The sequence below is a fragment of the Pteropus medius genome, unplaced genomic scaffold (genome assembly GCF_902729225.1).
Source record: "Pteropus medius unplaced genomic scaffold, Ma_sr-lr_union100, whole genome shotgun sequence".
NCBI classification, from domain to species: domain Eukaryota; kingdom Metazoa; phylum Chordata; class Mammalia; order Chiroptera; family Pteropodidae; genus Pteropus; species Pteropus medius.
Genome location: NW_024346150.1, coordinates 2,716,062 through 2,743,992, shown reverse-complemented (window position 1 = coordinate 2,743,992; position 27,931 = coordinate 2,716,062). Strand labels below are relative to the sequence as shown.

The 27,931-nt window shown below is 38.8% G+C and overlaps 1 long non-coding RNA gene and 1 other non-coding gene across 3 annotated transcripts in view; both read right to left on the bottom strand.

Annotated features, from left to right (window-relative positions):
• Nucleotides 1–12,691, bottom strand: part of LOC120612931 (uncharacterized) — a 47,752-nt gene extending 35,061 nt beyond the window's left edge. The window contains exons 1-2 of one of the 2 annotated variants that reach the window (XR_005655560.1): nucleotides 12,656–12,691; nucleotides 11,987–12,197 (exon numbers count right to left, since the gene is read on the bottom strand). This is a non-coding gene — a long non-coding RNA (uncharacterized LOC120612931). The remainder of the gene's footprint in view (nucleotides 1–11,986; nucleotides 12,198–12,655) is intronic. The other variant, XR_005655561.1, reaches the window with a different exon arrangement.
• A 7,742-nt stretch (nucleotides 12,692–20,433) lies between these two features.
• On the bottom strand, nucleotides 20,434–20,552 carry LOC120613017 (5S ribosomal RNA). The gene has a single exon (XR_005655593.1). It is a non-coding gene; the product is annotated as a 5S ribosomal RNA (ribosomal RNA).
• Between the last annotated feature and the right edge of the window lie 7,379 nt (nucleotides 20,553–27,931).

Here is a 27,931-nt window from a genome sequence, read left to right as displayed (position 1 = left end):
GCATTGACCAGGAAAGCCCGTTCGTGTGGTACCCGCTCCTAGGGTCTGGAGACTGAGAATGCAAGAGTTTATCTATCTTGGCCAAATCATGACAGACCCAGCAAAACCAATCATGTGGCATTTATTTCTTTCTTGCTTCTTTCCATTTGGGGATAGAGTAGAGGAAGTTTAAAAAGCAAATAAACAAACAAATGAACAAACAAACCAGTGGACTTCCAAGCCATAGAGAATAGTTGCTGGGAATATATTTCTAAATCAAACAAACCAAGATGTATGAGTTGCCTTTCTCCTTTGTTTAATGTAGGTAGCCCTGGGAAATTCAAAGACACATGAGATATTTTCCCTGTCCTTGAAAGTGAGCACCATAAAATTGGTCTATTCTCACTGTTTAGGAGTAAAGGAAAGGAAGCACCTAGCAAAGCTTCTAGGAACACATATCAGAAATAAAAATGGCAGCCAAAGGGATGCACACTTTCCTTTGTTCTCTACTCACCAAGATTTCAAGGGGAAAATCTCCCAGCCTGGCTGAATTCCCCGGCAGGGTATTCCAACAGTGGGGATAGAACTCCCTCATCAATCACACGCACTGGAAACTCCACACTTGACCATTCATTCATTCATTCATTCATTCATTCATTCATTCACCAGGTATTTATTGAGTATATGTCAGTCACTAATCTAGCTTCTGAGAAAAGAACTAGCAGTGGGGGAAAACAAAAAAGATTCTTGCTCTCTTGTAGCTTATATTCTAGTGAGGGAAAGTGAAGTAAAACTCCATCAACATTTAACTATTTCTTAAAAATAAAGTCTTTAGAATAAGATTATTATAGCTTCCTCATTTCAAACAACTCCTTCAGATAAATCCACAGATTAGTGCTTCCCCTCAAATTCTAAACGATGGTATCTTGACTGACATTCTAGATACATGTTTTATTTTGTTTTCCTGAAATTCACAACATGCATAATAGGAGAGTAAAACTAGCAAGTAGGTATTAAGAACTTGTCTATTAAAAATTGTCTGAACTAAAGTTAGTATGCATACAAGCACGATGTGGAACTTATTACAGTTGAGGTTCTTATAGGAGAGGTTAAAATTCATCTGTTTTCTTAGCCGAATGAGCTAACGTAGACAAGTAGATGAACTTAGCAACTGAAGTGCATTGTAGAATTCTAGTACAGAGATTCTGCAGGTAAATTGAACTTGATTTGATCTCCTTACTTCATCTTGAAGTTGGTTGAAATGGATGATTGGAAACTAGTTCTGCCAGCTAGTCTGTGGCCGGATTGAGCATATATACCACTTGAGGGCCACAGAACCTCATGGTTTTGAACGTGTACTTCTCAATGGAAGTAATAGTCTCGATGCAAAAGTGTTCTTCAAACTTGATCTCACGGTTGTGCTAAGCACAAATTTCTCATGGTAGCTATGTTTTTCTTTATTTCAAGGATTCCATATCTTTAACTCAGATATTACAAATTTATTAATTCACTACTCGAATAATTTTTCCAAATATTTTGGTAGCTTTCTGACAGATTGACCAGAAACTGAAGCCCATGGAGAGCATTAATTTACATGAATAAACTAGTGGATCTTGAGGGTAAGTGACTGCATTTAACCCTAGATCCTCCAAATAAAAGCTACTACAATGCTTTGTTTATGACAAATACTCTCTCTTAGAATATGCATATGAACAAAAATGAAAAATAATTTTAATAAGCATTACATTCCACATTCAATACTATGAAGTGTTATTAAAGAATCTCTTCTATTTGTAGCATGGGTAGCCGATAGGATTTTTCTTACTTTAAAACAGAGCTCTCCATTGTCAAAAGAATTCTATTTCTAGTTGTTTCACAGGGAGAAAAGAAAGGTTAAATTTTTGTTCTTTATGAAATAGAAAAAGCTGTTTTGAGAAAGAACAGCTACATTGACGATATACCTGGTAAAATTATGACACAAAATTTGACTCTTTAAAAATAAACTCATTTGGGGAGGGCAGCCATGAAATTGAACCTAACAGGCACCTGACAAATAATCTTCTCCTGGACCATCACTTCCCAGCATGGCACAGTTCTTAAGCATCTGAAAAGCCTAGATGACTTCCACATATAGCTAATGTCACTAAAGGTCTAGGGCAAGTAGAGAATGCTTTGGACTATGGCTTATTTTAAAGGTTTGGCTTGGACTTACAATTCACCTTTAGAAGATAGAAATAAATGTTTTTAAAACCCAGTTTCTGGATTTGGGAGGGCAGGGATTGGACATGAAGTCCTGGGATTGAAAACTCTGTGTCCTCAAACTACCCTCATGAACCAGTTTCAATATGGAAAAGGGCCTCTAAAGGTGCCTTTGCAACTACTGACTGCCTGTGCAACAGAATAGAGATGGCCGTGGACCGGAAACCAGGAGATGGAACTTTTCGAGCTGGCTTTCTCATTAGGTCATTGGCCATGTTTCTTTAGGAAAACTGTTTAACTAATCTAGGAGTCTGTTTTCTCATTGGAAAAATGAGAGCCTGAACTCTGTTTTCAGTCCTCTCTTCTACACAGAAAGGATGGGATGCTCCCATCCTCGGGCTGTGCCCCACCTCTAGAACAATCCCAGCTACCTGCACTTGGAACAGAGAGCAGCCTGCAAGCTTGTAAGAGAAAAGCATCTCCACTCTTATGAATCTTTTCAAAATGTTAAAACAACAACAGATAGAAGTACTGTCTGATACCTTTCTGATGATAGATTTAGTATCTTACTTAATGGGGGATTCCAATGATCCTTTAAAAGTGAGTCTGAAAAAGAAAGCTTGAAAAGAACATATGCTATTTTCTCAAAACCAAATTTTCCCTAAACTATAAACCCTTTCTAGATAGATCAATTTCACCTAGGTAGCAGCTTATTGATTTGAAACATATACAATTGGCCCCTTAACGTCTAATTTGCTCAAGAATTTTTGGATGTAATTTTTTGTAAGTTTCCAGAAAGCTACCTTGTAGGATAGCCAGTTTCCCAGAACTGAAAACAAATTAGATTAATCATGCTAGAAGCTAAATAAAAGTGCCTTGTTGGGGCCTGTTTGGGCAAGCCCCAGTGCTCTCTTCAGTTGGCCAAGAGAAAAAGAGCATCTAGGAGGGCTTAGCTGCCACTCACCCTGCACAAGAGTAGCAATGTGACTCCCTGAGCCTCAATGTGGTTTCATTTCAGATCGCCCTTCAAGCATTCAATCGATAACAGAATCTTGTTCTCTTGCAGGAAAAAAACAAATAGGCACAGGTTTCAGTGATTTTTACTTCTGGACAAGTATGATTTTCGAACACTTGAGCTCAGGATTAGCGAGGCTTTAATGATCATCTAGCAGAGCCATTTTTGCTCTTCTTGATTTGCCGGGCATCTCTCCCCACTCACCCTTCTGTTCTGCATTTCTGTAGTGCACCGCATCTCTTTATGTATGGGGGTATTGACAAGCCTTAGAGAATGTGTGGACCTGACAGCACCTGGCACTTGATTTGTTGTTATCGATTTCTTCCTTATAGCTGCATTAACTCTGCTGCATGTAGAAGAGTGGCTGCAGGAACTCCGCCCTTGCCATGTGTTCTTAGTCCAAGAGCTCCCAGTACGCATGGAACCCAGCCTGCTGTTGCATGAGGCTGAGGTGACTCCCAGGCACTGTCATTTGATATTTCCCGGTTCTCACTAGGATTCAAGAACTGAAAATATTTGCTTTGTGTTGGCTCTACAAAACCCAGTAAATAGCAAACTTTGCTGGGACCAGAACACATGCCAAAGGAACAGAGGGAGTAAGGTCTGAATAGACCCAGTTATGCTTAAAGGAGGGGTTTTTCTTAGTTGGGATGCAAAGCCCAGAGGCAGTCAAGTCTCAGAGTCCTTTTTTCTCTAAAGTCAGGATTTACCGATCAAGGCTTTGGAACCAAATAAAAGTATGATCAGCCCCTCCCCCACCCCCGTTTTTATTGCTAAATCTCTCTCAGGGAAATGTGGCTGAAAAGTGTTTTCTGATCATTTTCACTGTTTCTATTACGAGCTTGCTCATTCACTCAATGAGTTGATCAATTTTTACTGAACTACCACCATTTTCTAGACTGTTCTGGGTGCTAGAGATTCAATAATGAACAAGAAGAGTCTCCATCCTCAAGGAAATAAATCAATGGGATAATTTCAGATTGAAACAATGCATGTGAAAAACAAACTAGGGATTTGATAGAGAATACCTGTGGAGCCTTGTTAGATAGGAGATAGTAGTAGGCATTTCCAAGTATAAGACCCAAAGGAAAAGAGGCAGCCATGCAAACAGTGGTAGACTAGGTTTTAAGGCAAAGGGAACAGTCAGTGTAAAGACCCTACTGAGACAGGAAAGAACTTCATATGATAAAGGAATCAAAAAGACACCAGGAACTACGTGAATGAAAAGAATGGCGTAGAAGATATCAATCATTATCTCACGATTGTAGCTTTTTCAAGCTTTAGATCCTCCTACCATCACATCAATTTTTTATTCTTGCACATGACACTATACCTGTTTCATCACCAGGACTATCTAATGATTGATGTAAGTATGTGAATTTCTTGAAATTATGTAGCAACAAAATGAAATGCTGCTAACATCCTCCAAAGACACAGTGAAATGAGGTAGCCCAAGAGGCTCCGCAATCCTATGACACGTGGCCACAGAGTAACCTGCTCTAAATTTTAGGTAATCGTATCCTATATTTTTTTGGAATTTTTACAGAACTTCAAGTCATCAGCATCAAGTTACAATAACTCTCCAAGTTAGCCCAGAGTTATTGTAAGTTGAGTTGACAGTTGGCATCAAGCAAGATGATAAGTGTAGTGGGGTTGGAGTCTACTGGAAATGGCTGGCTGGGAGTTCTGCTGCTGTCCTATCTCCGTGTGTCCTAGGAAGGTGACTTGCTTTCCTGAGCCTCAGCTTCCCTGTCTGTTAAATGGAGATAGTAACATATAGTTCCTAGTATAGACATTGCAAGATAATATTTTTAAAAGTTTTTTAACATTTTTTTAAACTGCAAGGTAACTTTTACATCTCTTTAAGTGAATAAAGTTTTATTAAATTATAACCACATGCAAATTAGGATGTGGGGCATCATCACCCAAATGTTGGCTTCTGGTCCAAGCACTTGTCATTCAAGTCGATTAATTTTAAATAGCAGAGTGGTATGTGGGGAAGACGAGCAAAAATGCTCTGAAAGCATTCCAAGGAGAATCATAGTTAGAAAAGAGACTGCTTCTGCATCTCAAGAGTCAAGTTGGCTGAGAAAACGGGACACAGTCGGATACAGCTGGCTCAGGTAGGGGTGCCAGGCACCCAGCAGCTCTCATGAATTTTGTCTCACGGTCTCCACCTGTCTCCAGCAGCATTTGCTGGCACGGTCAGGCCTGCTGTGATTTCACGCTGGGGGCTCCTTAAAGATTCCTTCTGGTTCCTGGCGTTTTCCATTGCATGAGAACCATACTAAAAAAAGCTAAGTGATTTTGTTACCATTGGGTTCAGTGGGCCTCGTCATCTCATAAAATAAGCCACGTGCTCTAAAGGATCACTTTGGTTTCTTTAAACTCTAAAATTAAACACTCTTAGGATTCCATGTGTGTAATATCTTTGCGTACAGCTTGCTATTATAGGTAAAGACATCAATGTCAGAGTAGCTTGTTAATTTCTCCTGCATTTCTTGAATCAGCTCCCAGAAAATGGTTTTTCTTTAGCTTAAGAGATCTTCCTATCTCACAGGCTTTAAATCATGAGCCAGACTATTATGATTCTCTTGCCTCTTAAAGTATTATTTATTAAAAATTAGAGAATGAATTATATAGTGATGACAGAAGTAACAATAGAAGGATGTTTTTATGTAAAAAATTGTCAAGACACAATGAAGAACAATGTCTATTTGTGTATTTCTGTGCTAGTGCATATGGTCACTACAATTTTATAACTTTTGCCACCTTGTAGGACATACTCCTCATGGTTATTTTTAATCATTGCCTTCATTCTTGAAATTTTTTACTCTGATATGTTGATTTCATGTCAAGTTCCATGAAAAATGTTGCCTGAACTTTTAATAGAATTAAATTATTGACTAATTTGAAGATAATTCATATCTTTACAATGTTAGTTTCTTCTCTAAGGACTTGATATGCCTTTTTATTAATTTAGAATATAAATTTAAAATGTCTTTATATTGTTTAATAAAGTTATTGGTAAGAATATTGTATGTTTATGCTACTTTGCAATGAGGCTATCATTATATCTTCTAACTAGTTATTTCTATATATGAACTAATGCTGTTAATTTAGTTAATTAATGTTGTATATTAATTCTGTGGTTGCCCACCTTACTGAATACATATATAAATATATATATCAGATATGTACTGATATATGCATATATATGTATGTGTACATATGTCAGAATCCAAAAAATATAAATAGCTGCCACAAATCAATAAGGACAAATGCAAAACCTGGTAGAATATTTCACAAAGAATAGGAGCAGGGAAATTACAAACTAGGAAAACCAAATGGTCAATAAATGTATGAAAAATGGTTTACCTCATTAATAATTAGAGAAATAGTATTATTTTATATGCAAATGTAAAACAGGAGATATCGTTTGGTAACAATAAGGCCAACAATACCAGATGCTTGCAAGAATGGGGTAGAGGAGGAGCCACACACTCCTAATGGATTACAAATGTGTACGACCACTTGGGAAAACAATCTGGCAACATCTGGAATACTGATGCATCCCCACTTCCACCTTCTCCATCTAGCAATTCTATTTCTAGCTATATATTTTTTAAAGAACCTCTTGCATCTGTGCACAGGAGATATGGTATAAAAATGTTTAGTGAAGCACGGTGTGTGATAGTAAAATCTGTCAAAACTCTCGATGTCTATTAATGCAGTAAAGGGTGAATAAATTAGGATACATGACGAAATACTCTATCTTCATCAAAATGAAAGAAATAGAACCATCAGTATTGCCTTGGATAATTCTTAAAACAATGCAGAATAAAAAAAGCAAAGAGCAGAATTTGACATATAAAACGATGTGTGTGATTTGTGTACATGCAAAAAACACGGAACGATGCCGTTCTTAGGCATACGTACATGTAGGAAAAGTGTACCATGTGGACTGGAAGAGCAACGCACCACGTCCTGAGAGTGAAGGGGACCAAAGTATTGCCACCCTGAAGGAGCCCTTGGGACACTAATGTTAAGCTATTTATTAAGAAACAAAAGACTGCAAAAGAACCTTTGACCCCCTTTCCTACCCAAGAGATTCAGATAGAAAAACCTGCTTCAGGAAGGAAATCTTAAATGTTTGCCTTAGCCTGATTAGCCTAATTTGAATTAAGTATGGTGAGTAAAAATGCTCTAGGTAGGGGCCTATTAGCTAGATACCCCTGTATCCCATGGTTTTAGGTTGCCTAGCAAGAATTTGCCCGTCATGTGTGTCCCCGCCTTCTTCCACTACCTGTGAATCACCCATTCTCACTATTAAAATTTATACCCACCTACCCTGCTTTCTCCTTTGTCCAAAAATGTCATATACACCCAATGTTGCTTCATTGTCTTTGGAATTTTCATGCTTATGTTAATTCCCCATACTCATGTATTAAAATTTTGTTTTTCTCCTGTTAATCTGTCTCTGTTAATTTAATTTTAGCCAAGCTAGAAGAACTTAGAAGGTAGGAGAAAAAGTATTAATTTTTTTAGCCCTTACCTGATCACCTCCAGCAGGGAGGGAAGGAGGGAAGAGGGGAAGGGAATTGGAGTAGGGAGGCTGAGAGGGAGAGGGAGAGGGAGAGGGAGAGGGAGAGAGAGAGAGAGAGAGAAAGAGAGAGACTTCAGCCATAATATTTTTGTTGTCGTTGTTAAAAATAAACTGAAGCCTAAATGACAATATGCTAGATTTATTAATTATGAATTTTAGGTATGTAATTGTTTGTTTATTATACTCTGAACCTCTCTGAGTTTTTAAGATTAAAACATTAATCTTGCATTTGCTTGCACTAAGTAGCAGGCTGCCCTCTACAGTATCCCCCAGCCAACTTCACTGGTAGATTACCTGTCTGACCACACATCTGAGCTTTCACTTTCCCTGCTTTATCACATGGCCCTATTTACTGCCTACTTGACACCTATCACTGTCAGGAAGTGGAAGTGTCCTTTTTGCTTATCTTTTAATCATCTGCCCTCCCACCTTTCCATTGGAATATAAACTCTAGGAGGTCAAAGACCTAGCCTGCCTTCTACTGTAAGCTGGAGCTCTCTGGTACTGCCTGGTCCACAGCTGGGTCTTGCCTACTGAATGAATGAAAGCTGCATTGTAAAGCAGAAGGCAATTTTCTTCCTTAGCTCTTCTATCGGCCCTTAGACACGGCTAGCTGCCTGCAGTAGTTTCCAACTTTCTTTCAATGTTAAACTGGAAAAATTTTTGCTCTTCAGAAAGGAACAAAGATGAGGCTATACATTCTTTTTTGATTTTCGTATTATTCCATTTTTCCTACTCAGGAAAAAGGTCATCTGAAACTCATACTAGGACATCACTCAACTGACTTGACCTCTTTTCCCGGGCCAGGGACTTTGTCATACTGTGGAGTCCTGCTCTGTCCAGCAGGTCCCAGGAGATCCTATAAGTCACCCAAGGGATCTGTTTCTTAAACGTTCTGAGTGCCCTGGCTTTTCTTCAAACACTTAAAAACATATTCAAATAAAAAAGGAAGTGAGGAATGGGTGAAAGAGTCAAAAGGTACAAACTTCCAATTATAAAATAAGTCCTGGGGATGTCATGTGCAACGTGGTGACTATAGTTAATAATGCTCGGCATTTTATGTGTGAAAGTTGCTATGGGAGTAAGTTTTAAAAGTTCTCATCCTAAGAAGATACGATTCGTAACTATGGACGGTGATAAATGTTAACTAGAATTATAGCCGTGATCATTTCACAATATGTACCGATATCGAATCACTATGTTGAACACCTGAGACTAATATAATGTTATATGTCAATTATATCTCACTTTAAAACATTAAATAAAATAGGAAACTTTCAAAAAATTTTAATACTGTAATTTTATTACATTAAAATAGAAACCACATATTTGCTAAAAATGGATTATTTTATTAATTTGTTTGCCCTCATATTATTTTTTATTATTCCTTATTATCTTAGGCAGACACTCCCCAGTCGTTTCCCTTACATTTGCATTTTTAAAAGCACTTTTAAAGGGAACCACCTGAATAAATTATTGGCCGATTTTTTAAAGACAATATTCTTAAAAATAAGCAATGTCATTGTAATAATGATGCCATCATAATATTTGCCCCATTTATCTGAGTCTTCTAAGATTTGTCTCAAAAACATATGCTAGACAGAGCTGTATCTTTACAAATGCAAATGTTAAGGTGCTTTGCATGAGATGTATAATTTTTCTGGCCTAACTGTTTTAAATACCAACTTGTGAAATTGCAAGTAGGAAAAAAATAGCATGTGTGTCATTAAAATTTTCAGGTGTACAGATGTCCAGTTTCCATTCTCAGAACCATTGTAGTGCATGTTTCTGAAAGATTTTGTCTAGAATTCGCCTCTAGCAGGAGGGAGGACAGACCAGAGTCCACTTGCAACCTGGCCCTGAGCCACTGAGAATGAGGAAGAAGCTGGAGCAGAAGGGCCATTTGTCTCTGTTATTAGGAAATAAATCAACCTTTGTTTTCCTGGCCGAACTCAGGGAATGTCATTATTACCAAATAAATTGTGTCGTAACAAATCAATCATTTAAATGTGAATCACTTCAATTGTCTGGGCTTCAAACTTGATTCCACCCCCACGGAAATAAATGATGAGATATATAGATCATTCAAACTCTACATTTGGTACAAAATGTTCTACAAAAGCAAGTTTTTTTCAAGATTAGTCAACAAACTAACTCATCATTCAATATTCTCTCTTAGTAAAGGGGGTGTCATAACGCTTTCATTGTGAGTATAAGATCAACTTGGCAAAAAGTTAAAGGCTGTCTTTCTCGGAATATAGCAAAAATGACACTTTGAGATAACGGTGAATAAGGCAGTTATGTTTGATTACCATTTGCATATTTTAAGATCTGTCTTCTAATGATAAATAGAAAACAGAGGTATAAGCTTTCATTGTATTTTGAGAAACTTTCCTCAGGACTTAAAGACGGTGGATTGATATTTACTTTTAAACACGTTTCAACCTACATTTTGCTGAACAGGAATGTTGTAACTAAAACAACCTTAGGTTTTAAGTTCTGCTACTGGAATTTTTCACATGACTATAATTTCATTAATGTACAGTTAGTTATAAGCAACATAACTGTGAACTAATGATGCTACTCAGCCAAAAGATTGCCCCATTTCCCTCTGGTTTTTGCTCTAGGTTCTCACACTGTCCTTTCTCCGTGACCTCTCTCCCACCTCTGACCTCCTCCCCAGTTTTCACCCTTGCTTTAACAATTGATTTATGACGGGCCCATGGAAGGGTCAAGCCCACTTTTATGGTTTGCTTAAAATATTTCTTTTAGAGTGAGCATCAGAAGTGGTCTTCAATCCCTGCTAAACTGTTTCCCTAAGACCTCAAAAGAGTTTCCTTTACTGCCCATCACCGCACCTTATTTATAACGTTTGTACTTGTGAAGAGAAACTCATTAAATAAGGCAATTTTGAAACTTTTACCAAAATGAATAACTTATAAGAGATGCAAAATTAGCTTCCCCGCCATGAGAATATCTGTGAATGCATACATAACCCAGGCTGGGGAGGCGTAAGGAAGAGAAAACGAAAAGCCACAGAAAATAATTATTAGCCTAGGATTATTTCTTTTATGGGATCTATTTTTCTTTTACACTTGACAGTTTGATCTTCGCTAGCACTGAAGCCTGCAGATCTTTGGGTATACTCTTACATTCATTGCCGTAACAGTAAATTTCACCCTTTTGTTTAATTTGACTTCCTGTTGTTGTTTCAATGTACTAAGCAATCGCCAAATTTAGGAATGCTTTTTAAAAACTCTGGTTAATATAACTGACAATTTTTTTTTACAGTTTAAAGATTTTGAAGATAGAAAACGATTTGAAAGGTATAGGGCTATTTATTTTCAAAATACATATACAGTCTGAAGACCAAATAGTGCCTAAAAACAGGAGGGATTAAGCTAAGATTTCTGGCCTTAATGTTCTAATTTGGATCTTAACATTGAACTTTAGATTGCTGTGAAATATTTGCTGCCCTGGTGAGCTTTCTTTAAATAACACCATATGATACTTCTATAGATGGCTTCCCCAAACTTATTGATCTCCCCCCTCCTAGGTCATTAAAAATGTGATTTATTAGTCTGACATTTTTAATAGGGCAAAGCTCAGAGGTTTATTGTGATGGCTTTCTCGCTTCCATGTTGCTTTCAGCTGCTACCACGACGCAAAAGCTGTCAATATAATACTAGGTTGCTTTCTAATAAGAAACTGGCTTTTGAAAATTTATTTATTTAACTAAACGGCAATCTCTACATATTTAAAGTGTTTTACACCTATTACACAGCAATGAATTAATTTTTCCCATTTCACCCTTCTCTTTCATGTAAAGCGAGGTGTTCCCCCCTAATTAAATGCCCTCATTTTCTTAGTGTGAGGCTTGGCAGGACTCCAGAAGTGAGCAAGCTTGAACCGAAGGGTCTGCTGCCAACAGTCTGTGTGATCTTAAACAAAAGCATAGGTCTCTGACCCACTGCCTTCCTCAGCCCCGGAAGGAAACAGGGCCACAAACTAGGAGTCCTTCACACACGAAATTGCAAATCCAGCCATCTAAGTGCTACTGACCTAGTGCAAGAAAATAGTCCAAATTAAGGGACTGTGGACGCTATTTTAACTTCTGGTCTTAGTGGTCATCAATCTTCATGAATGCAAACAAATATGTGTGCCCACCATCAAATTTAGATTCATACCTTTGGATTCTGGCTGGTGCTCAGCAGAAATTCTGGGAGCAGGGGGTGAGTAGCATGTAAGGAGCAGGCGGTATTTGAATGAGGGAATGATGCGGGGCTGGATTTCTGCCCCAGGCTTGAACCTTCTGTCCCACTGGAGCCATGTAGCTCCTTTTCTTCAAGTTCCCTCTAGTAATGCATGTCTAATTTGCATGTGTGTTTTTCATAGGAGCTGAATAAGGGGGTGGGGGGGGGGACAAGGAAAAAAAAGAAGAGAAGACAAAGTGTTTTGAGAGAAAGAGCTATGGTTCTTTTGATTTTAGCCTATTTAATTACCCACCACACCATGGATATGGCACAAACTCAGAATATCAGCTTCACACCTTCCAAAGGCTGTTTAAATCAGAATCCTTTTTTTTTGGCATTCATTTCAATAGCAGGCACATGTATGCAACCTAAGAGACACTGAGATGAGGAGAACCTGGCACAGGTCTGTATCAGGGCTCTTCTGAGAATAAGAAACTATTACATTTCAGATCCGTTATATGTGTGTGTGCTCTAGGCTACCAAGACTGCTCCTGAAATTTTCTTGACTAATCCTTTTGAAGCAAAATAGGTGACACCAGTAGTCATTTTATGATGAATTGTAAAATGCCTCACATGCTTTTTTTAACCTCTCTCTTTACTTACCTTCTTTACTTCCTTCCACCAAATAAATGTGAGGGATGTGTGAGTGGGCGCTGTGGGGAAGCAGGTGCTGTTGACCAGCATGCTGCCCTTCGATGGGGTTCCTCCAGAAGAGGGTACCTGTTTCAGGTCCCCATGTTTCATCTGTTAACATCTGTTATCTCGCATTTTGATTAGCAGCCCCTCTTTCGCTCTCGAAAGTATCCTAGTTTGGACGGGACAAAGGGGCACTTCACCGACGTGGAATGGGAATGGAATTCTGTTTCGGGGTCACATTCTTGCCCTTAGTGGTGAAATGTGGCCACAGGGAGGACCAGCCTGTGTCACATGTTTCAAAGTCATGCAGACCTGAGTTTGATTTTTGGCTTTGTCGACATTCTTTAGATTCATGAACGTGAGCAAATGACTTAATCTCACTAAGCCTCAAATTGCTCACTTATGAAATGGGATGAATGATAACCATTTATAACATATTATTAAATATAAAGCATCCAGATTAATGCTTGTAAGCCAGGGACTAAGTTAGAATTTCCTTTCCTTAATTCCTGCCCCCTAAGTATACTGGCAAAAATCTTTTCAGTTCTAAATTATGTCTTTATAGCTACACATCAATTCTGAGAGAAGTAATAAATCTATGGTGTAATGAAGGTCAGAGACTAGACTATCATTTCCAGTTCTGCCACTGTCTGAATCCCTGTAAGTTGTTTGCAAGTTGTATAAGTTGTTTAATAAGTCTACACAACAGGATCATGATAGCAAGAAAGAATATTGAAAGTTTAGCCCTTTTTCTTTTTTAATGCAACAAGTATTTATTGATCACTCTTTATTAGATTCTGCTACTTGTGCTAGGAAGCGAATTATGTGAATTAGAAAGAGAAAAGATGGCCCATGATCTAAAGGGATTTGACATTGAGCTGGAGAAGTTATAAATGGACCCAAATGCCATATAGTTTCTCCATCTCGGCACCATTGACATTTTTGGCCAGATAATGCTTGGTTGTAAGGAGCTGTCCTGTGCATTGCAGGGTGTTTAGCAACATCTCTGGCCTCTACCCACTAGATACCAGTAGACACCCCCTCTAAGGCTAGTTGTGATGATTAAAAATGTCCTCATTAGGGCCAGCTGCAGAATTTTCAGAGCTCAGTGCAAAATGAAGATGTGAGTCCCTTATTCAAAAAGCAAGGAGAGGGCATTTAAAAATACATAATACACAGCTTTTTCTTTTCTTCCACATTCTCTCCCTTTCTCTCCTGACATACCACATGTTTTAAAAATTTGCTACTTAATGTCTTTCTAACAAGAAAAATTAAAACTTTGAATTATTAGGATGAATTTTACTGTTTATCTTTATACTGCAGAATACCTGTTTTAATGCAACTATATAGAGCACGTATGTCATATGCAGAAACCCTGAAATTACACATATTTCATATTTCACTCCTACTAGGACAGTGAACACGCCGCATAAAATATCTACTCACTCTCTCTACCTTCATCCCACGGCTGAGCAAGAAGGTCTGAAAAGAAGGGGCACTATAGTTGTTCTAATGTTCCGTTTTCTTTTTTGTCATTATTTGCAGGGTAAATGGTGGGCTGATCCAGGTAAACAACATGAATAAGAAAGAATATGATAGGGTTTCTCAGGAACTTGTGTTTCTTAGAATGCCATTGTCTTCTTTTTGCACTCAAAGAAAGGCCAAACAGGAAGTGTGGCCTTTTGGATTTCTGCATGCCCTTGCTTACTCAGTCATTGGTGAATCACACTGAACTTGTACTGCCTTTGAGTCTTGCTGAACTCCCACTTACAGCACACCCACCAGAACACTGTGCTCATGGGGCATTGGGCCTGCAAATAACATTGAGATAACAAGGAAAGGCAGCCACACATACTGCACACATGCTACATCGTCCCATCAGACTTCACTTACAAAATGCAAGTGCAAAGGTAAAATTATTAGAAATTATAAAGGTGACAGCAGAGCATTAAACCAGATATGGGGTCCTTCTAAACATACAGCCCTGTGAGAATGCATAGGTTGCTCATTCATTGAGCGGGTCCTGGTCAGCAGACATTGCCAAGTGTTCCCTGGTGGACAAGATTACCCCTGGTTGAGAACCACAGGCATGAGGTACACACTAGACTATGAGTAGGGGCACAGTGAAAAAAATACCTTTGTAATGGATTTGAAATGTGTTATTTCAAATAACATATTTGAGAGGAGCAAGGATAAAAGTTTGGAAATTTCCTGAGCTCATTAATTTATAATATTCCATTTGTTCCCTTTGGTGAAATATGGTTTTGAAAATGTTTTAACTTCTTTTTCTAATGCATCATATTCATGGACTATATTTCATTTTGCTTTCATGAAAGAAAAAATTTTGTCAGTTTGTACAACACCAATTGAGAAATTATCACAAAACTCAGTTAATTGTGCTTATATACAAAATGTACTTTACTTACGTATGAAAAATTCCGAGCAATTCTATGCTTTCCCAGGAGATACATCGCACTGTAAAAACCCAAGTTTTTATATGTCATTAATTATAATATGGAGTAGCTGAAGTTACACAACGCTTTCCTTTTGTTACAGAAGTTTAACTGAAGAAATAATAATTAACGTTAGCACAAGAACCTAGGCCATACTGAAAGCTTGGCATGGATATTGAGTGTAAATAGTAAATTGAAATATGGATGTGAGAAAATAATCAGATAACAAAGTTAAGCATCCTTTCCATTTCTTTGAATATTCTCTGCTAAACATAAACTGTGGTAGATGAATAGAGGACTAAATGAGGATTCAAAATACTCCAGTTTAAATCCCAGCTCCTTTTATTGATCTTGCTGTTTACCTCTGTTGTGATAATAAGCCTTATTCTGTACCCTCACAGGGTTGTGTTGTGAACATCAAACAAAATGTGTAAAGGAGTTTTATTAATTACAAAAAGTATATAATCATTTAGCAATCTGCTGTTAATGATTACATCAGTTGGATCTGAACCATCTATTTGTAATCAAGTTCTTTATAAACTATCTCTGAGAAGATAGGTTGTATGGATTAGTCAGGATAAGTAGTGCAGGTTGCTGTAACAAATTATGCTCAAATTTCAGTAGTTTGGCACAAATATGTTTATTTCTCACTTGTGTTCCCATGTGATGTCTGCTGCAGATTAGATGGCTTTCCTATGTGGCTCTCCTGCAAGCTGTGACTCAGCGACCCAGGCTCCTTTCATCTTGTGACTACTCCATCCTCAACATATAGCTTCTAAAAATACTGCAGCATGGAAATAGTGGGAGTGCAGAGGTTCGTGCAGGGAATTTCCATAACCAGTCCTGGAAATAACATCTGCTCACACCGTGTTGCCTAGAATGCAATCAATGACCTCAAACTAACTGCAAAGGAGACTGGGAAATATATGTACCCAGAAAGAAAGAACAAATCTATCTATGCTTTGCCACATTCTGGGAATAATATGATGGCCCAATATATAATGTCATTTTTACTTCCTTATAAACTAGATCTCACCAAGGAAAATCTGAGGAGTCATTCTTTTCTTTTCTTTCTTTCTTTCTTTCTTTCTTTCTTTTTTTTTAAATCTATTTCTTTATTTCTTAAATTTAAAAAAGTTAGATTTTATACAATCCATGATGTGAGGAGTCATTCTTTATCATTTAAAGTAATGTCTAGCTAGACTTGGGTTTGAGTATCAGGCTCTTTATTGCTAGATGAGTGAAGTAGTATGCGTATTTGAGTTAGCCTTCAAAGAAATGTTTAAATAACATTTGATTATATTAATGAAATTCATAATATTGATTATGAATTTGTAATATATATCAGGCACAAATGTAGGGACTCTATGGAGGCCAGAATACACACACACACATGCGCACGTGCGCACACACACACACACACACGTACACATATATATTTATCAGACCCCAACCCCTTATCCCAACCTCCAGCTCTAAGAACTATAAAGAATTCAGGAGTAAAAATTAGCCCCCATAAAACAACAGTGAACAAATGTGGGAAATCCACAATTAAGTGCTGAACTTTAAGGTTCTGACTATAAAGCAGAGCTTGCAAACTTTCAGCTTAGCTACTGAATTGATCTCATTTTGTTTGGACCACACAGTGTTTTGTTTTAAAAGTCTGAGCTGACATTTTAAAAATTGGAGGATTTTATTATAAAATTCTCTTGGACAAATAGAAAATCTGGCAACACTGGGCTGGTATTCTCCCATGGTAACCGGTGGAGCCTCATGGTGGCTGGCCCCTTAGTATGGGGCCTGCCTCTTTCGTTCACCACAAGTCCCACCACTGTCTATTCCAGATGGACCCACAGTAGGGAATCTTTAATTGCCATTTATCAGGTGATCACAATGTTTGTTTCTTTTTATTTAAGAACTATTTCTCTATACTCATGTCTCCATCAAAATTAGGACATGAAAAATAGAATGAGAAATCTCAATGTGTCACGAAATATGGGAGTAGCTATCTCTTTGCGGGGTTGATGGATATTTTTAAACATTTACTATACAAAAAGAGTGTATCTGCATCCAAAAATTATAACCTGCACCCCTTTTACCTTACCAGCCTGGCCTGGTAGACACTTTAAAAAAAACAGCTTTATCGAGGTAATTTACGTAACATAAAACTCACCCATAGTAAGTGTACGATTCAATGATTTTAGTAAACTGTTTGAGATGTGTAATCATTACCACAATCAAAACTTACAGAGCATTTTCATCACCCCAAAAATTCCCTCATGTCCATTTACAGTCATTCCCTACTCCCACCCTTAGCCCCAGGCAACCACTGATCTGCTTCCTTTTTCTATCCAAGACACATTTGAGTTTTCAAATCATATTCTGAGAGCCACAAAATATTCAGAAGACAGAGCTATAATTCCAGTCTGATGGAAGAAGAATTGCTTCGTGAAGAAGGTGAGATTTTGAGTTTGTATATAGGGTGACAAAAGAGAAAGGTATCTGGCGCTACTGTCATTTTTTACTTAACAGCAATTTGCAACCCCATGTTCTTCCATGGAATAATGGAACTATTCTTTGAATTTGTGACATAATAAGTTGAAATTTTAGGAAAAAGTACAAATTGTATCATATGGCTACATCTATGTATTTCATCATTTCCATTTGTAAGTAAAACAAGAAAAATTGATAACATATAAATCAAATGTCTCCAGGTGGCCTTTTCTTCTCTCCATTTAGTGGTGAATCACCGGGCCTTGAAGACCCAAAGCAGGTCATCTATCTTCACTGAACTAGCAAAGATTATGCTAACTCCCAAGAAGTTCTCTCTTTTCAGACCTCAAAACATGTATAATCTGTATTCCTTCTTAGGGCAATTTATCGAGTTTTCTCCTGTGTATTTCTTGCGTTTTTCTTCTTGTCCTGTTTAGTTCTTATCTGTATATAATTCAGTCTGATGTGTTTAACATGTCACCCTGAATATGTATTTCCTTAACGTCTATGGAAAATTATAATTTCTTAAACTTTTTTGTATTCTTTGCACAAAACATTTATCCTTTGCCATTCTTATAGTAGATGTTTAATAAAACTTGTTGAATAATAAATGTCGTTTATAAAATACATTTAAGAATTATAATTAGATGATTCTGCAGCTTTAATGTAATAAAAATAATATGAGATGGTTGAGTCAGTATAGACAGGATTCGGAAAAGGTGTTTTTTTTTTTTTTATTGTTGCAACTAAGACCACTGATACAGCCTCAAAGAAGAAGTTAGCCTGCTCATTTTAATATCAGAACAACTAAATTAGGTCAATGGTTCGATTTAATCCATTGTTAACAGCTTGGCCATTTAATCAGTTAAACAAGGATGTCTGGGCCAGCCACTTTTCTATTGCTTCTGGGTTTTTTGTTTTTGTTTTTTTTTCCCTCTTGCTATCGTGGTGTCCTTCTGTGGCTTTATTTGTACCTGACTACTTCTATCCCCCATTGAGCCTCTGTCTCTCTCTCTCTCTCTCTCTCTCTCTCTCTTCCTCTCTCTCCCCTCTCTCAATCTCTCCCTCTGCTACCCCCGCCCCTTGTCTCTCCTACCCCTTTGTCCATATGCACCTCTACCGTGACCTCTGGTCCTTGGTCTATGGCGGGCCCTCAGTGTGAGCATTCTCTGAGTTCAGGGACATTTTTCAGAGTGCCAGTACTGGCTTGCATCACATAGCAATCTCAGGAAGTCATTTGTGGGTTCAGAATGCATTATATGAGACATGCAGGCAATCTTTAATTTCATATAGAGATAACTATTTGTGCTATTAAAATGGGGGGAAAAAAGTAAAGAACAAAAGGAAAAATAATAAACTCTCCAAAGGGAAAAACAAATATTTTAGAACACATGGAAATGCCATTGAATGAGTTATGATTCTGTATAAAAAGTATATAATTCTTTTTTTTAAGATAGCGTGATATTCCCTCTCAAAATACAAACACAACATTTTTAAATATCTGTAAAATCATTCTTTCAAGCCAAAGTTATAACTTAGAGAAACTACAATTTAGAAAAGATTTACCTTAAAAATTTGTTTAACCTATATCTGTTATTCTCCATCAAAGCGCTGAGATCTTGGAAAAAAAAAATCTAAAATAAATAAGTATACCTTCCTGGAAAGAAAGAATTATATAGATGTCGCGTCTTCACCCCACGACCAGACTGTCCCCCCAAAACCCTCCAGCTTTCCCACTGCTTCATATTCATTAATTAGTCTGAGGTTTCCTCCGTGTTTCGTTTACAAAGCCACTTAAACCCACGCACCCATTTAACATATTTATGACCCCAGTTTTCTTTCTGTTCTCTGAGACTGTACCGTAATTGTTCTCTGGGCCCAGGGGCTGCAGAGAGCCTTCCCTGCTGAAAAGAGACAACATAAAGAAGGAAATGAATGTGTGCGGGTTGAATACCTTCAACAAAACGATTGGGTGCAGTTTGGCCCCTGCGCCCCCTCCTCCTGGGGTCACTTTAATTGAGTGGAGCCTCACCCTCTATTGAGTGTATGGGAGACTATTAACTCTTAACAACGCTCCATCTCAGGTTATTTATTTATTGCTTAAATGATTTGTTATTGCTACTTGAATTTAATACACCCTCTGGGAACCAAGATGGCAGCATCATGTTACAGAAAAACTACAAGTTATTTTAAAAACTGTAATTGACATTTTATGAGAGCCATAAAATCTTTCTGAACAAATAACTTACCATTAGTCAGGAACTTCAGCAGGAGATCTGTAAAATGAAGGCTATGGGAGAACAGTACTGTACTTGTGTGTGTCTGTCTGCACGGGGGCTGGGAGGATGAGACAGGAGGCAAGAAGGCGACAACAGAGAAGATCCAACTGATTATTTTGTGTTGCTTCCACCTGTCTTGATTTAAAGCATCCCACTTTTAAGTCAGAGGGATCTGGAAAAAGGTGCAAAAGATTTTCAGGAAGGATGAACTGCATCCGATGAATACACTTTAGGTGCCCAACCTGGGTCTTTCAGCTTTTCTATTAACTGAAGTCACTTCTCAGCCAGACAGCAATGTAATCTACCGTGGTGGCGCTGCCCGACTTAGCTGAATCCACAGTTACCAGTTAGCATAACATCTCCTTGGGCCATCCTATGTGGATTCTGCAGACCTTCATAGGAGCTATAAGAGCCCATCGTCGACAGCATTGCTTTGCGATAACAGGGAAGACTTTAGCTGTGAAATCCACAGTTCTGGAAACAGTATGTGCCATTGTTTTTTTTTTTTTTTTTTTTTTAACGCCTACAGCACCTGGTATTCCTAGGTGGTCTTCCATCTAAGTACTAACCAGGCCCGACCCTGCTTAGCTTCCAAGATCAGATGAGATCGGGCATGTTCAGGGTGGCATGGCTGTAGACTGTGCCATTGTTGATGGGATGCTGGGTGGAAGCTGATGTTTATAGCTGCATACTCAGAAATTGCCTCTGGTGGGAGTGAGGTTGTCATCCCCAAGTAGTTCAGATCCACCTAGAATATGCAAAAGCCCAGCTTCCTTGCCTGGCGTGTGGACAGCTCTGAGCAACCGCCCCAGCTTCAGAACTACTCGTAGGATTAGCTGTGGCCTTGGTTGCAATCGTATCACAGTTCAACTTCTTTCTCTGTCCCCTCCTGCTTCCTGCACATCCTTAGAGATGTTGATCATGACAGCATTTCCCAAAAAGCTTCCTGCTCTCTCAGAATGTATTCTCAGGGGACCCCAGCCTAAGACAAAGGTTGACTTTGCCTTCATTGACTCTTTGAGCCAAACTGACACCCTCAGGAATCACATACTTTCCCGTCAGCCAAGGGAGCACCAGGGTTGTTTCATAATTTTCACAAGAATGTATTTATCTAGCTTCTAACCTATATTTACTCTGATCTCCTTCCAGTTAGGTTCCAAAGCTCAGCTCTGAAACCCCCACCAAATCCTACTGCTGGCTTCCAAACTCCGGCCACATTTTTCTCTTGTTTGTACTTTGATTTTTCACTAGCCCTGCCAATGTTTTGAGGCAAGCATGCCAAACAGAGGGAAATTAGGAATATTCACAAAATGACATGCTATATGCTACTCACGACAGGAGATCATGATATCCAGATTTGGCTTTGACTCAGAGCTTCCATCCTGTATCTTGAAGGTGATTTTTGTAACCAACAGTAAGAAGTTCCTCACAGTAGTTCCAGATCAGAGGGGAATCCAACATCGATGCTAGTTAACTCAATGCTAGTTAAGTTAAGCTGTTTAGTTAATGCTGGCCTCCCTTCCCCATCGAGTCCTTCATTCCACTCACTCCGCCAATATTTTGAGGCAAGCATGCCAGACAGAAGGAGATTAGGAACAGTCACAAAACGACACGCTATATGCTACTCATGACAGGAGATCATGATATCCAGATTTGGTTGAGGCTTAATTTTTTAAAAAGCATCAGCAACGTGTTAGGCACCACCCAGAACATGGCATACAAAGCTGAATATAAGTGCAAAGCACAGAAATAAGAAGCATAACAGAGGACTTATACTGGATGTGCCTGATTATATAGAATAATACAGACAAAAGGAAAGTTAAAAGTTATCTACGATGAGAACTTCTCCCCACTTCCCAAAACACACACACACATACACACACAATCTGTCTAACTTCATTTTCTGGACTGCTGGCTTGTGATTACTCTTCTTCAGGTCTGGGAGCTGCTGTATCCACAGCGGTCCATTGCATTTACAAAGAGCTCTAATTATTTAAAAGTTCTTTTCAGGAGTGTTTTAAAATGTGCCTGAGATTTGTTTTAATCAGGCATGGTGAGACATGCAGACATAGAAAGGACTGTCATGAAGGAAGAAATGTTTGTACTCACAGACCCCTAGAAACAGGAGGCACAGCATGTCACACGAGGCCACAGGGGAAGCACCGGGGTCAGTCAGGAGGCAGGGAAAGAGGAGCAAACATGGCAAGAGGCTTTATTGTGGTTTCCACAAGCAGGCAGAGGGGAGGCAGGGTTAGCAGGTTTAGGATTGGCTCGTTTGAATAATTTCAGAGGGCTCTGGGATGTAGGGGCTATCTCTGGACACTTGCTACCTGGTCCTGGGGTGATTAGGGCAGGTAGATAGTGGCCCAGAGTATAAAAATCTCACAGAGGAGGTGGCTAGGGTGCAGGCTCTGGATTGGTTGGCTTGCATATGAAAGGCACACTCACTGGCAAATCATTTGCTACCTCTAGGAATTAGCTAGCCCTAGGAGGGGCAGACCTTGCAGTGCCCCAGGTGTCAAAGCTTCAAATGCAGAAACTGGAAGAAGTGGTTATTTCAAGAGACACGCTAAAATTGCCTCCTTGTCGTTTCTACCCAGAGGTTCAGACCTTTGGTGCTGTGCAGCATTAACCTGTGACTTCCCTCGAAAGCCCTCATCTTCCTCCATCCACTCTTCTCTTCCCCTCCTGCAGACCACCTCCCCATCCCGTCTTACTAGAGAGACACTAGTTTACCCTTTTCTTCTCCTGTGGCCTGTACATTACCCAGTATATAGCTGGAACACTCTGGTTACTTGTCAATGCATTTCAAACACTTATATGTGTAAGAAACGTTCCAAGGCGAATTGTTTGCTCAATGGAAATATGAATTTATAATGCTATAAATATTGAAAAATTTCTCGCCATTGAAGTTCCTCATTGCTTTGCTCTTAATTTTGTGTATATTCTACTCCTGGTAAATTAATGTTGGCCACCAATTACTCTCCTATCTATGCTTCTATAACATTAAAATAAGAAGTACGGAAAATAAAATTTCCTTCCATAGTCCCCTGCTCTTTTTACACATTTTGCACAGTGGGTTATACTAATGTTCACTCGATTCCACTCTTGTAAAATAATTGTTGCTACTTTATTGTGTGGAAAAGCAATCACAAATTATTAATATTTCTTGAATTTATCAAAACCATCAATATTGTATTTTGATTAAATTAAAAATGATAGGGCAACTATAGGAAAAAATTAAAGTCGATAACTTGGTTTTTATAATAGTAGGTGGAAAAGTCCAAAATGGAGCATCATTGTATAAAGGCTATGAACAGTGCTAAGAATTTACAACATTCACATCTAACACTTTGTTTTGGAGATCACAAAGCACTTCAGGAAAAACAAATACAAAGGGAAACTACTGATAACAGGATACATTTACCTTGAGGTGGAAACTATTGAACTATTGAAAAGATATTTCCTGTGCTGGAAGACGAAACATAAGTACGTATTTCTTGACTTCCCATTTGGCCAGCCAGCCCCAAAGATGGTTAATCTTTGAAATTCCATCATCTTGGGGGAATTTCAAGCATAGAGAAAGGGTTCAAAATTGGTACTTGATTGTTACTCTGCAGGAAGACTAATAAATGGGTAAAATTTTTATTTTCTAAAGCTTAGCTCTTTGGGCATCTAAGTAGCTTATTTGGAACTCTTTTATCTATCTATCTATATCTATCTATCTATTTTATTTTCTGCTTATACCTTAAAATTCCTTTTTCTATTGTGGAAGAACAACAGAAGTCATACTATTCATGTTTTTTTCTGATATTTGCAGGTGTGTGAACTATAAGCTAAAACACCTTTTGTAGCCAGGGTTTTATGATTCAGTGATGCAGCACACGTGTCATGGATGTGACTCAAGGAAGTGCCTGAATATAGAAACTTCTCCAGCATCTTCCAGTTTGTGCGCATTGTGGAGAGAGGACGCTGACAAGGTAAGGGGAGTGTGTTCCGGCTCCTCTAAGCCTTTACAGTCCGTCCCGGTGGCCACCCAGGACTAGCATCCCAACATCATCTTTGACTTTTCCTCCCGAAGAAGATTTATCATCCCATCTGTTTTCACTTCCACACATGCCCCTGGTTTCACTAATCCTGTCTTCAATGTTCCACTCTTGGATTTTTAGATTTGCCTCTTCGTTTTCCATCTCCTCTCCAGCACGGCTTCCTCTAGAGAATTTACACTGCTGCTCCATTATCTTTTAAAACAATTTCTTATTATTGCTCACATCATTCCCCTGCTTGAAAGCTTTCAGTAAATTTCCACCTCTCAATAGTGGAGACCATTGGCTACTATCGGCTGACCACCTGCTCTGTGCCTGGCGCTGCCTGGGTTCGTCCTTACAGCTACTTCCCCAGACAAATGGACTCGGCTCACTTACAGAGGTAGAGACTGATGTGACCCAAATTTATAAAGATAGCAAGTGGAAGCCCAGGCTTAGGTCTCTGATCTATCTGATGTTGGAGATTATGTTCTTAATGAATATGCATCCATCCTGGGATTTCAGGTGCTGAAAAATCAAGACTCAAATTATTTCTCACCACTTGAGCTCTCTGCCTCATCCCAAATTAAATTATTTCTCCACATAAGCCACTTAGATGCCTTTGTTTCTATACCGTCTGAATATTAGCTCCTGAAAGATGAGTGCACTATCTTACACAGCCTCCCATTACCCTTGGCATAATTACTCCCAGTTCAACAAATATACTCAGTTATTTTTGGAGAAACTTGTTCCTGCTTCAAAAGATCAGTGTATTTCGTGTTAGGTTCTCAAAATGCTTTTGCAGCTGCACTTCTGGGCTCTGTCTCCTTTGGAATGTTAGAGATGTTTTCTTCTGCTGAGAAGTGTCAGAAAATAGACACGATGAAATGGCATGCTAGGCGGGAACTTAAAAGTATACAGATTTATGTCATGGCTTAAAGCATTTATTCACCTGCTTTAAAAAAAAAAAGATGAGGGATATTTCTGAAGACATATCAATGCATAGAATTCCAACGAGGGGCCATACGAATGCAGAACTGTGGGGAAATGACACAGCTACCCAGAAGACTTTGGATTGCTAAAATAGACACCTTCCAGTCCCAGTTATACTTGTAGATGAAGGGAAGGGACCATTCCCATGGCCATTATCTCTGAATATTTCCATAGGGCCAGGAACAGAGATACATTAGGCCACCTGGGGTTAGGGAGATGAAAACAGAAGCAGATGCCTCCTGAAACCAGAGCATATGTTCACGAGATATAGGAAGTATAGAAGTCATGTGCTCGGACACCCGCTGTTTCTCTCTGAACACTCAGATACGGGGTTGGTTTAATGTCAACTGCTTCTCAACCACCAACTAATCTCCCTCTTAGGCAGTGATTTTCAACCTTAGCTGCACATTGTAATCACCTGCGGCTTTAAGAGACTGATGCCCAGTGCCCATCCCCAGAGTCTGTATTTTTACACATAGCCCAGGTTTCCAGTGAACGGACAAAGTTGAGAATTATTGCTTGTCTAGACCCTTGCTACCAAGTGTGGTCTGTGAACCAATAACATCTGCAGTCACCTGTGAGCCTGTTAGAAATGCAAAGTCTCCGGCCCTACTTCAGAACTATCAAATCAAAATCAGCATTTTGATAAGATTCCTGGATGTTATGACTGCACATTAAAGTTTGAAGAAACACAGATCTAGGCTTTTCTGATCCCTCGAATATCCACATAACTTGAGGCTTCTGCTAACTCAATGACTTCTATTTTCTCTCCTCTGGGTTATTAACTCTTATCTGCAGGTTTTGGAGGCAAGTCAGCCTCGCCATTCCCCTCACCTTCAGCTCTAATTGATCCTATAAACAGAGTCACTTATTCTTGTTGGGTAGATCCTCTAGGGCCTGCTGGCCAGCCTGCAGACAAACTGCTTGGGAAGAGTTCTCTAATCATCTATTAAGCTATTCTACTGTGGCAGATTCTTAGGTACCCAGGACCCAAGGCCAGTTTTCCTGGGGTAAGGCCCTGGGGTGGACAGGTATCCACAGAGCCTCCTCCTCTCAAATTATTTTCTGTCCAGAGCAGTTATCCTGGAAATTGCCATCATATCTCACCTTGGAAGTCATACCTTGCAGTATGTTGTCCGCAACTAGAAGATGGTTTAGAGAGTACAGAGGATTTTTAGTGTTGATGATATGAAAGCTGAAAAAATTAATGCTTTTCCTCCCACCTTCTAAGTTCTTCTAGCTGAGCTAATAATCAAATTAACAGAGACAGATTAACAGGAAAAAAATCAAAATTTTAACACACGCATGTGAGGGATTCACACAGGCATGAAAATTCCAAAGACAGGTGGCAAAATTCGGTATATATGACATTTTTGGACAAAAGAGAAAGGAGGGAAAGGACTGGATATTAGATTTCAAATGTGAGAATGGGAGATTTACGGGTAGCTGAGGAAGAGAGGAACAAATTCTTCTTGGGCAACTCAGAAACATTGGGACACTGGGAATCTAGCTAACAGGCCCCTGCCTGAAGCCCTCTTATTTACCACACTTAATGCAAATTAGGCTATTTAGGCTAAGGCAAACATCCTAAGATTTCCTTCCTGAAGCAGATTTTTCTATCAGAATCTCTTGGGCAGGAAGGAGAAGGGTCAGAGGTTCTTTCTGAGTCTTGCTTCTTAATAAACAGCTTAAAAGCAATATTCCAAAAATGCAACTTCAAGATGGCAAAACTTTGGTTCCCTTCAATGAACCAGCCTCTGAAAGTAAATGGCCACTGAAATCACTCACCCTGTGAATTAGGCACCAGGGTGAAGTTAAAGCAGCATCTTAAGTATTCTTATCAAAGCCTAGCAGATATATATTTTTTTGTTTGTTTCCATTCAGGTCAGAATAAGGAAGTATAAATATAAGCTGCTGGTTCTTATAAAATGTGAATTTTATACAGGGTGTGTTTACGTCTTTATCTGAATTCAAGACATATCAACAGCAGTGGTTAACAAATGCGATTTAAAAATGCTCTTTAGAAATAAGTGCTATTTAGAGGAAGTGGTAAGCAATTAGGAGTCTTGCAAAGAGGACAAATGCAGAGGTCATCTCCCTGCACCCATCTCCCTACACCACCCTAAACACCACGCCTGTACAGTTTTTCTTCTCCCAGAGGTTTAAATCATCCCCAGTAAGTTGTTAGGGACTTCACGGAATAGGTCTCTTCCAGTCTCTTGTATTTCCATTTGTAAGGAAAACTTTGAGAAAGTTGGAGAGACCACCAGAGGGATTTCAAGGTGGGGTGGTTTGGCGGGTAAAGGAAGAGAGGTCTTTCGTGGGGTCATTTCAAATCATTCTCCTCACGGGATCATTCTCCAAATAAGGACTTGTCCTAAAGCCATTAGGCTGCCTAGACAAAGTAAATAACTACCACACATTGGCTTTGTGACTTACTGTAAATTAATTTAAGAATTTTCGTCTTCATAAATATGCCAGAAGTGGTTTGCCAGGGGGAAGATTTATAATTGGCTAACTCTCCAGTCATCTTCAAATTGACCTATAGATGTGCTCAACTTTAGAAAAAAAAATGTTAAAAAGCAGACTATAAGTTAAATAATATGGGCTTCTGAGTTAGCTGATTAAAGATAATAACCACCCCATTGAGAAATCTGTGGGAAAGAAAAATGTAAAGAGTCAATAGGAAAAAAATATAAAATGAAGAAAAATTACCTCTGAAATATTTCCTATGCATCATTATGCATAAATATAATTATATTAACAATTAGAATAAAAATGACATTGGCACAAATCGAGGTGACATGAATCTTTTTGTACACACTGGAAAGCATAAGAAATGAGATGACTTAAATTCAAGTTCAACACCCGTCCCCCATACTGGGCTGGTGCAAAACTCAATCTGAGCTGTGGGGTGTGGCAGACTGTACTTTCTGAAAACAATCATCTCACCTGCTCCACTTAGTGTGGCTTTGACAATCTCCCACTGAATGATGAGGT